Source organism: Coenobita brevimanus, chromosome 77 (genome assembly GCF_032717465.1).
Source record: "Coenobita brevimanus isolate Jiangsu-jjx chromosome 77, ASM3271746v2, whole genome shotgun sequence".
Classification (NCBI taxonomy): Eukaryota; Metazoa; Arthropoda; class Malacostraca; order Decapoda; family Coenobitidae; genus Coenobita; species Coenobita brevimanus.
In genome coordinates, this window is record NC_137030.1 from 14,156,378 (window position 1) to 14,168,997 (window position 12,620).

Here is a 12,620-nt window from a genome sequence, read left to right on the forward strand (position 1 = left end):
TACGAATAGAATAACTACAAATATGGAGGAAAACTCACCTCGTGAATATGCAGGATTCCGAAGCGGGTAATCGACTGCTAATCATCCACACACAATGAATCAGCTAATTGAGAAATTTACAGAATATAATAAACCACTGTGCTTAGGTTTTGTTGATTACGAAAAGGCTTCCAACTTAATGGAGCATATAGCAGTTATAAATTCATTACGAGAACAAGGAGTGAATGAGAAAATTGTTAAAATGCTCGAAAACACATATATAGAGGGAACTGCTACTGTTAAATTACAAAAGGACTCAGAAACAAATAAGATTGCGAAGGGCGTGCGTCAGAGAGATACAGTTTCACCACAATGATTTACAGCATGCCTAGAAAGGATTTTCAGAAATTTAGACTGGGAAAACAAAGGAGTGAACATAGATGGAGAAAGCCACACCATTTAAGATTTGCAGATGACATTGTCCTAATCTCTGAAACAGCAGAGACATTGCAAGAAATGTTAAATGACCTGACCAGAGAAAGTCTCAAAGTACGGCTGAAAATGAACTGGAGTAAAAATAATGTTCAATCCACAAACACCAAAGAGCATCATCAGAATAAGCAGAGAAATTCTTCAATAAGTCGAGGAGTACAATTACTTGGGACAAATACTAAAATTAACTAACGATAATGATAACGAAATAAAAAGACGCATGACAATTGGATAGAAAGCTTTCGGTAAACATAGAGACATTACGAAAAGTAGCTTGCCAGTTTGTATGAAACAAAAAGTATATAACGAATGTATAATTGCAGTTATGACGTATGGTTGTGAGACCTGGAAACTGACCAAATCAATGGAAAACAAATTAATCCGTTCTCAGAGAGCAATGGAAAGGTCAATGTTGGGGATGTCTTTAAGAGACAAGAAAAGATCAACTTCGGTGAGAGAGCAGACAAAAGTCAGAGACATTCTCGAAGTTATAAAAGAACAGAAACGGAGGTGGGGAGGCCTAGTTGCAAGAAGAATAAGGGGTAACCAATGGAGTATAAGGTTGACTAACTGGACACCAAGAGATTTTAAGCGTAGCAGAAAAAGGCCAGACAGGAGGTGGAGAGATAGATAGAAAAATCTCCAGGGAAAACTTGGCAAAGATTGGCTCAGTCAAGAAATTCGTGGAGAAGGTTGAGGGAGGCCTTTCTTCAGCAGTGGACTTGTAATTATATATATATATATATATATATATATATATATATATATATATATATATATATATATATATATATATATATATATATATATATTGTTACGGAACAGAGAAAGATAATGTACACTTTAAGCGAGAACACTAAAAATCACTACTGTCCCGTAAAGTTCCAGGTTCAAAACAAAAGAGTTAGGTAAAATTACAAGTTAAAGTTTAATGCTCAAACTAACAACAAAACATTCAGGACTCATAAGGATAATGTAATGGCAAAAACAGGTTAAATATATGGTTAACTGCAATAGCCTCTATTAACACGAAATTAGCATGAGTAAATTTATCTAAGTCAGCCCTGATAAAATGAAAATACACTGGGTAATGGTCAGTGAATGCAAGATAAATTATTACAGATACAAAATATTATTAAAAATGACTGACACTAAAAACTCAACATTAATCACAAAAACCTTACTAGGCCTAAGAATTAACACCTTATGCTACACAGTACAAGAAAAAATGCAATAACAGTCATACTCAAATTACACAGCTGCTAGATGGTTGGAGCCTTCCTGAGCACTCACAATAATAACTGTATAGGGGAGGACAGAGATGTGAACAAAATGAGGAGTAGATCTAAGTGGCAATAATGCAGAGACTGAGCTCATTATATAGGGGCCAGCAGAGCTTGATACAACTTGTAAGAAGGACGCGCAAATGAAGCCATAGGGGACAAAGAGCTGACAATCCTGCTCTGAACAACAGAAAGGACGAGTTACTCTACTATGACGGTAGAAGGGGGGACTGAGGCAGAACACGCTCGTGTTCAAACATGCAGCACACTGTGCGTTAAAATTACACAAAGGATGATGAAATCATAGGCTATGTAACACCTCCCCACAAAGAAAAAGAAATTTACAAAGGAAATTTCTTATTACTCTAAAACAATCTGTCTAAAGTCTAGATAACCAATCTGCAATAACATTTTCTTTCCCCTTGACATGTTGTATGTCTAATGAATACTCCTGAAGAAGTAGACTCCATCTTGTCAATCTCTGATTTTTATCTTTAAACTTACTAAGGAATTTCAGTGGGTTATGATCGGTATAAATGACTATGGGGTCAAAACCAGAACACAAATAAAATGAAAAATGCTGTAAACCCAAAATCAAGGCCAAAAGCTCTTTCTCAATAGTTGAGTAGTTCTTTTGAGGCGGAGTGAACTTCTTACTGTAATAAGATACAGGGTGTTCAATACCCTGATCATCCTCTTGCAGCAAAACAGCCCCAGCTCCTGTATCACTTGCATCAACAGCCATCTTAAAAGGCTTAGCAAAATTTTGAGCAGCGAGCACTGGCTGACTTAATAGGATAGCTTTAAGTTTGTTGAAAGAGGATTCACAGTTATCGGTCCAGACAAATTTAACTCCCTTTTTCAGTAGGTCTGTAAGTGGTGATACAAGAATTGAAAAGTTAAGAACAAATCTCCTGTAATAACCTACCATTCCCAAAAATCTTTGTAGCTCTTTCTTACTTCTAGGTCTGGGAAGATCACTTATAACCTGAACCTTAGCTCCTGGTGGTGCAACATGTCCATCACCAATTACGTACCCAAGGTACTGAACTTTAGCTTGACCAAACTCACACTTTGATAAATTAGCTACAAGATTAGCCTGAACCAAACACTCAAGAAATTTACTGACATGGCATAGGTGATCTTTCCAGTTGTCACTGAAGATTAATACATCATCAATATAAACAACACACCCTGCCAAACCCTCTGTTACAACATTCATGAGCTTCTGAAATGTGGCTGGTGCATTCTTCATGCCATATGGCATTACAGAACATGCAAAAGTCTTTCCTAGTGTTACAAAACATGAGATCTCCCTAGCACGTTCAGTCATAGGTACTTGCCAGTATCCCTTTAACAAATCAAACTTACTTATGTACCTAGCCTTTCCGATCTTGTCTATGCAATCTTCCACGCGAGGGAGAGGGTAAGTGTCTGTTTTGGTTATCTGATTAACACGTCTGTAGTCGATGCAAAGCCACTGTGACCCACCTGGCTTAGGGGGTAAAGTGACAGGAGAACTCCACTCGCTCTGACAGGGCTCAATCATCTTGTGGTCCAACAGGTAGCCAAGCTCCTTCTGGAAGAGAGGAACTTTCACTGGGTTCACACGGTAAGGAGGCAGTTTAATTGGCTTTGCGTCTCCAACATCGACATCATGCATCAACACAATGGTTCTTCCTGGAGTAGCACGGAACACTTGCGGGTGCTCCTGCAGTAATGCCGAAAACTCCTGCCTTTCCTTGGGAGGTAGATGAGAAAGCTTAGTCTGGAGATCATTCATGATATCAGGATTCTTCCCCAAACTATCACTCAGGCTCATACTGCATGGGAGAGCTTCACTTGCAGACTCGGGTGGAACAGCTACAGTGCAGACTGGGTTATTTTCGTCCCGCCTGTGATATAACTTTAGCATGTTGATGTGACAAAGTTGCTTGTTCTTTCTACGATCTGGTGTGGCGATGACATAGTTGACATCACTGAGTTTCTTCTCCACGAAATAAGGACCACTAAACTTGGCTTGAAGATGTTGCCCATGCACCAGTAGCAGAATCAAAACTTGATCTCCTGGCTGAAAGTGGCGTAACCTGGACTTCTTATCATACCAAGTCTTCATTTTCTCCTGAGCAGCTCCTAAATTCTCTCTCGCCAGTTGTAAAGCAGTGGACAGCCGTTCTTTGAACATACTCCAGCAGGTTGACGTCATCTTCCTCCGACAGCCAGCATTCCTTGAGTAGCTTAAGGGGTCCTCTTACTTCATGGCCAAACAGTAGTTCAAAAGATGAGAAGCCCAGTGATTCATTTGGAGATTCTCTTGCGGCAAATACAACAAATGGAAGACATTTATCACACTCTTTCTGATGTTCCAAACAGTATTTCTTGAGCATCGATTTGAGTGTTTGATGATATCTCTCCAACGCTCCTTGGGTCTGGGGATGGTAAGCTGAAGACGTGATCTGGGTGATGCCCAACTCTTTCAGAGACTGCTTGAAAACATTTGACATGAAATTACTTCCCCGGTCTGACTGTACCTCCTTGGGCAGACCAAACTTTGTGAAGAACCCTAGCATTTCCTTAACCACGTTCTTTGCTGAGATATTTCTAAGTGGAATGGCTTCAGGATAACGAGTAGCCATATCAATCAGGGTCAACACATAAGAAAATCCTGAAGAAGTCTTAGGAAGAGGGCCCACAATATCCACCAACACACGGGTGAAAGGCGCCTCAAAATGAGGAATGGGAACTAGAGGTGCAACCTTTTCGGTCTGATTACACTTCCCCACAACTTGACAGGTGTGACAAGACTTACAATACCAGGAAACATCCCTGAAGATACCTGGCCAGTAGAAGTGTTTCAAAATGCGTGCCACAGTCTTCCTCACGCCAAGGTGTCCTGCCAAACTGGAATCATGAGCCACTCTAATGATATCCTGCCTACAAACACGAGGGATGACAACTTGATGTACAACCTCCCATTCACAGTCGGCTGATGCTGTTGGGGGTCTCCACTTTCTCATAAGTACTCCTGACTTTATATAATAACAAGTAGAAGCACCAGCTGACTCTTCGTCACTGCAAGCAGAGATAGCTAGACCTTTCAACTCAGGGTCAGCAACCTGCAACTCAACCAACTCTTGACGAGACAAATTATCAACACTACGGGGTACTACCTCATCTGGTGAGTGGTCCAAATTAGCAAGAGAAGTGTCAGCTAGGATAACATCATCATCATCATTATCCTCTAAATCATCAGTAACTTTAGACTTAGCTCTAGTGACAGCACATGCAGGGAACACATCAGGGATATCACAATCCTGGGTCGCAGCCACTGGCTCACTAGACAACTGAGGAGCTGGACACACTTGACTTCCACCAATATCATTTTCAAGTATGAAAGTTACACCTGACATTGGGAGTGTCTCAACCAACCCAACCATAACGGAACCATTAACAAAACCAGACTCTAAATTCACTCTGCACAGTAGGACAGAGAAGTAATTATTCCCTACACCTTGTAAGATTACAGTTTCATCAGAGGAATTAACATTAGAGCCTCGAACACTGGTCAGCATAAGGGATTGGCAAGCACCTGTATCACGATATATTTTAACCGATTTCCTGTCATTACTGTCCAGAGGACTGAAAGTCAAAACCATCAGACAGGAAATTAGCACATGAACTCTTGAGAGTGTCACCCACGTTACTGCTCAAAAGAGGAGCTCCATCATGAGAATTTAAGTTACCCCTCAAAGCAGGTTCAGTTAACTCACTTAAAGAATTCTGGGAGCTCTCAAGAGTGGACACTAGACCAATTGACTGAATATTTAAAGACTCCTTTTTGTTCACATCACGCTGTCTCCTGAAACATTTCTCCGTAGTATGACCAAGCTTACTACAATAAGTACATTTACTTGTCTGAAATCTAGAGGTGAAGCTGGTATTTACTTCCTGAGAAACATCATCTTTATTCTCTTTCCTGTTACCTGTACTCTGAGTAGAGGCAACGTACTTACTCTCAGCTTTCCCTTTTTCTCTAGAATATCTCTTGTGAGTGAGAACATATTCATCAGCTAAAACTGCAGCATCAGACAAATTATCTATTCTTTTCTCATCAAGATATAGGCTTACATCTTTATTAATACACCTTTTGAAGTCCTCCAGCAAAATCATCTGCTTAAATTTGTCAAAATCAGAATCCACATTCTTAGAATTTAACCACTGCTCTAACAGATCTTCTTTGATTTTTTCATACTCAACATGGGATTGCTTATCTTGCTTGTAAGTTGTCCTAAATTTTACTCTATAGGCTTCAGGAACAAGCTCATAGGCCTTAAGAATCAAGCTCTTAACTACATCATAATTATCACATTGATCCTGAGGCAAAGATGCATAAGTTACTTGAGCTTTACCGGTGAGAACAGTTTGAAGGAGTACTGGCCAATACTTTTTTGGCCAATTAAAACCTGTTGGAGTGGCCCTGGTGAGAGAGGATAGTGTTTGGAAACTCCCTGTACTGTTGTTTGCAGATGATACTGTGTTGTTGAGTGAAGACGAAGGGGAGCTGCAAGGCTTGATGGATGAGTTTGAGAGAGTGTGTAAGAAACGGAACCTAAAGTTGAATGTAGGGAAGAGTAAAGTGATGGTCTTTGAGAGAGGTGAAGTTAGTGAATGTACAGCGAGGTTGGATGGTGAGGAATTGGAAAATGTGAGTACGTTTAAGTATTTGGGTAGTGTGATGAGTAAGGATGGAGGTTTGGAGGGTGAAGTGCTTGAAAAGGGTACAGCAGGGAAGAAAGGTTGCTGGTTCCTTGAAAGCAGTGATAAGAAACAGGGAAGTGAGCATGGAAGTGAAAAAGTTACTACATGACAGTATTGTGATACCAACTCTAACGTACGGAAGTGAAGCTTGGACATTGTTGGAAGGACACAAGTCAAGAGTGAGAGCAGTGGAAATGAGTTATTTGAGAGGAGCCTGTGGAGTCACGTGGAGAGACAGGCTGACGAATGAGGATATAAAGGAGCGTTGTGGTGTGGATGTGGATGTGATAGGAAGCGTTATGAGGAACACACTGAGGTGGTTTGGCCATGTGGAGAGGATGGAGGGTGAAAGACTGACGAAGAGAGTGTATATGAGTGAGGTGGAGGGGAAGAGGGAGGAGGCCGAGGATGAGATGGAGGGATGGGGTGGAGAGGTATATGAGAGAGGGTGTGAGTTGGGAGCAGGGGAGTGAAATGGCGGGGGACAGGGCGACTTGGAGGCGATTTGTTTGTGGCCACCCCAAACGGGATTGAGGCGTCTGGCAATAGATAGATAGAAAACCTGTAGCTACCCTCTCAAACAACTGAAAATACTTTGTTAAATCAGATTCATTAAAAGGAGGGACAAGTTTAACATTTTTAGCCACATCAAAATCATCAGAGCTAGATGATCCAGTTCCACCTTGTTTCATGCGATACTCATGGTCTGCCTGAATCCTAGCAAGTTCAACTTGTGCCTGAAACTCAGCCTCCTTAGCATTTGCCTGAAATTCAGCCTCCTTAGCACGAGACTCCGCCTCCTTAGCCTGAGACTCAGCCTCCTTAGCACGTGCTTGAAATTCAGCCTCCTTAGCACGTGCTTGAAATTCAGCCTCCTTAGCACGTGCTTGAAATTCAGCCTCCTTAACACGAGCCTCCTGCAGGGCTAGCCGTAACTTAGCTAATTCAATCTGCGTTTGCTCATTTGGAGGAGTTACATTAAACAAGCTTTTGTTAATCATGCCAACAATTTGATCTTTAGAATGATGAGAGTGAACTGCAATTCCCAATTGTTGAGCAACAAGCTTAAGTTCATTCTTTGTTCTGTTTTCTACATCACACACTGTTTGCACATTTGACAAAAAATCTTTGGCTTCATCAAGTGTAGTAATAGTAGACATCATGAATAAATCACAGTCACAAAATATCAAGCAATATCCTTATGATAATATCCTGAATATCCTGATATGAGGTCTCCAAATTTATGTTACGGAACAGAGAAAGATAATGTACACTTTAAGCGAAAACACTAAAAATCACTACTGTCCCGTAAAGTTCCAGGTTCAAAACAAAAGAGTTGGGTAAAATTACAAGTTAAAGTTTAATGCTGAAACTAACAACAAAACATTCAGGACTCATAAGGATAATGTAATGGCAAAAACAGGTTAAATATATGGTTAACTGCAATAGCCTCTATTAACACGAAATTAGCATGAGTAAATTTATCTAAGTCAGCCCTGATAAAATGAAAATACACTGGGTAATGGTCAGTGAATGCAAGATAAATTCTTACAGATACAAAATATTATTAAAAATGACTGACAGTAAAAACTCAACATTAATCACAAAAACCTTACTAGGCCTAAGAATTAACACCTTATGCTACACAGTACAAGAAAAAATGCAATAACAGTCATACTCAAATTACACAGCTGCTAGAGGGTTGGAGACTTCCTGAGCACTCACAATAATAACTGTACAGGGGAGGACAGAGATGTGAACAAAATGAGGAGTAGATCTAAGTGGCAATAATGCAGAGACTGAGCTCATTATATAAGGGCCAGCAGAGTTTGATACAACTTGTAAGAAGGACGCGCAAATGAAGCCATAGGGGACAAAGAGCTGACAATCCTGCTCTGAACAACAGAAAGGACGAGTTACTCTACTATAACGGTAGAAGGGGGGACTGAGGCAGAACACGCTCGTGATCAAACATGCAGCACACTGTGCGTTAAAATTACACAAAGGATGATGAAATCTATATATATATATATATATATATATATATATATATATATATATATATATATATATATATATATATATATATATATATATATATATATATATATCCTGAGCAACCCATGTTTGCACAGTGTGGCTTTAACGATGTAAACAATTGCACGCGTGTTTCCTACATACTTACTTGCCGAATAAATTACTAACACGCACTTTACACACACACACACACACACACACACAGTACATTAAAGTTTGATGATACAGACAGAGAGATGAGACAAGACAAGCTCAGCCAACATGTATCCTATGGCTTGGTTAATGGAAGAATGAAAGTAGGTAAACGCACACACACACACACACACAAACACACACACACACACACATACCACATATCGAGAGAGAGAGAGAGAGAGAGAGAGAGAGAGAGAGAGAGAGAGAGAGAGAAACACACACACACACACACACACACACACACACACACACACACACACACACACAAACACATATCGAGAGAGAGAGAGAGAGAGAGAGAGAGTTTTATTGACCACAGTTTACAAAAAGTGTATGTTACAAATACGTATTTCATTTTGAATAAAATTTAACAGACCTTCTATAACGAAACTACAGTCCAACGAAATATTAATATAATATTCAAATACTTGCTGATAATTGTTCACAGTTTTATGAAACGTTACAAGTAAACTGGAAAATATCATCAATCATCTTACAAGTCATACCAGAGCTAAACTGATCCTAAAATATGTTTTCTTTTGTTGCAAAACCAGGAGTTGAGCGAGCAGTCCTGCACGACGTGTCACTCTGCGTGTATACAAAAGGTAGGCTGCCACTGCTCCGTCTATTCCACCTGCCCGTCTCACAAAGGTAAGGAATGACCATGTCACTCGAAGCTGTGTAGAAGATAATCTATGATTCCCGTTAATGCTGTGTCTTGCTTTTATAGCTATCATATAGTATGAAGAACTGGTTGATATCCTTATACGTCATTCGTCTTGAAGATTCCTTGTCATGTATTAATACGCATGGTGTTAATTACTACATCATTTAAATAAAAATTTCTCATATTAATCTATCAGTCACTGTAGTTAGGGTCTGTTACTGTGTTGTATGACAGAAACTCAGCGGATCGTCTGTGTACTGTGACTTTTCCTCGCCAAATACATTGCCTGTATTTAATAGTCTTTCACAGAGAGTTGTCATGACTCAGCATAACGTATATCACTATACGAATGTTTCCTCACCCCGAATAACTGTTTCAAGCACCAGTTATACAGTGTGGCTAATAGGTTTCAAGTCAGCTTCCACCTACGATTCACAACCACAGAGCAACGATGACACCAACGCTATTGCTATCGAACACACTACGTTATATCAAAAAATGAGATGCCATCACTTGTATTAAAAAAGACACATATGTAAGTACCATGTGACATCGTTACATTACCATGTGCTTTAACAGCGGATGATACACAACCTTCGTTGGTGAAGGGTGATCCCAAATACAGACAAGTGTCACACCACTGCACCACCATCCCGTTCACTACCAACGGTTCCGAGTTCCCTAGCACTGCCACTGATAACGAAAAATCTTGTTTTAGACCTGACTGATTCTCATTCCATATTCTAAGCAATAATCCCGAAGTAGTGATAATTTTCTCGTAATTTTGTCGAGGTCTCGAAAGCAACACCGTGTCGTACATTAACACAAGGAAAGTGACCATTTGAGTCATCTTCTCCACAACCTTTTTGATTATTTGCATTAAATCATAACGGAGATATTGAGTAATTAATTTGATTTTGGTGATTCACGGTGCTCCCAATGTTATGTAACCAGCGCGGTCTCAGTTAAGCGATACATAGCAGGTAAAGGCTCACAACAGCACTATCTATATTATATACCTTATAACACTCAAAATAATGTTTTTCTGAGAACCATGTCATACACGCCTGGAAAAAATCAATAAATATAACATACGAGGTTCCCGTTTTCCTCCAAGGCTAAATCACACAACAAGAAGCGGTGATACTATAATGCTCCCGGACATCCCATTATCTCCCGCAAGAACCGGATAGTTGTCAGTATGGATTAAACCACAACTTTAGCCTTAACCATGCCCTAAGAGCTAATCTCATCGATCGGGCTTTTTGCGCAATTTCTTAAATTTAACATATCAAACAATTTTGTGATGCTATTTTATTAATTATTCCCCGGTAATTTCTAACACTTAATCTATTCTCCTACTTAAAAATTTTGAATAATTTGGCTCTAATTATACGTTTGAGGTACATACAAGGAAGTTAGCATTAGAATCCAGGGGAGTAGGCAAAATTTTTAATGCTCCTGGAGACTCCATCTGGTCCTCATGCCTTACCTTCAATAACTTCGTCCATTTTTATATTTAAATTGGTGGTAGTAGCTCATCTAGAATAGGGATGGTAACATCAGTGGAACACTATTCGTCAGAGAACTCTAGATTGGTATGGAAGTTAAACTTTTTCCCCAAAATGTCTTAAATACATCATCAGTTGGACAATATTCATCAGTTATTTTGTTTTCGTATTCACCCTTCAGATTTTTAGATCTTATCTGTTGATCATCCTTGTCTTATAATAGTCTCTCACGTCGTTCCAGATGTCACTCACCTACATTAATGGCAAATTCCTTAACACTTTCGCTGAAGAGGAACTGTCTATAACTATTAGAAATATTTCCTCATCGGCAGTACTGTTTATGCTGATAGGTTTCGCTTACTAGTAATGCTTACACGCAACTGGAGGTTCCTTGCATAACATAGCATAATCTCCTAGATGTTGTACACGGGTACACAATCCGTCAATGTCGACGTTAGATAATGAATGAATTAGTGAGGATTTAAGTGCACCAGTTAATTCGTAACATTCTAAACCCACGCCCGTCAGCCACTACATTACACGCGTATCTATTTCTGACGCTCATTCACCGCCTTTACGGTGTTTAATCACTAACAAAATGCTCAGTTGGCGTTTATAGGTTACTTATTTTTAGGTTATTTATTTGCAGTAGGCCTGTTTCGACACATTTACTTGACAGTATATAAACTATTTAGAAGTCGGACATCTGGCACACTTGAATTGAATACTTATTACTATTGTACCAGCCGAGGTACACGAAACTAGCTAGCAAATTATACACTAAGCATTCCTATGAATTTCAGGCTTTAACTTTTGTGAAGAGGATAAAAAAAGAGGCAGAATATCAAAGAGATGTGGAGGAGTGATTTTGTAAATAAGTTTTGGAGCAGATGGGGGACATGGAAGGTGTGTGCAAGATATTCAGTGACTAAATCTGTGCAGCATGTGAGGTGGGTTTTGGGTGACGAGAAGATGTAAGGCGGTGCAAGGAACAGCATGGTGGAATGAGGAGGTGAGACAAGCTATGGCGCAAAAGATGAAAGCATATACAGTAGTGAGTGGATGGGTAGCAGAGGCATAGACGAAGCTGAGAGACGGAAGAAAGAGTTAAATGTAGAATGGAAAAGACGGATGAAAAGACTAGTAAGAGAGTAAGAAGAGAATGGATGAGGAATTTGGAAGAAATTTGAGTGTAAACAGGAGGAAATGTCAGAAATTGTTCTGGAAGGAGGTAAATATTCTGGAAGGATGTAAAGAGAGACAGCGTGATAAAGAAGTTAGCAGGGGAGTGAGAGATAAAAATGGTAGACTGATAGTGGAAAAAGGAGAAAAAGTGAGCTGATGGAGAGAATATTTTAAGGAACTGTTAAACATAAAGAATGAAACTCATGCGAATGTAAGTGGCTGGGGAATGACGAGGTGAAGGAGGAAGATGAGAAGGGAGGAAGAGATCAGTAGGATGGAAGTAGTGGAAGCAATGAAGAAAGTCAATATATGGAAAGCCCCAGGGATTGATGGAATGTGTGGTGCAATGCTGATGCGTGGGGGAGAGATAGTGGTAGAATAGATAGGAAAGATGTGCAGATTCGCCTGGGAGGAAGGTACTGTCCCGGAAGATTGGAAGTCATTCAATTATTCACTTGTACAAAGGAAAAGGGGAGAAAGAAGTGTGTGGTAATCACAGGGGCATTTGTCTTC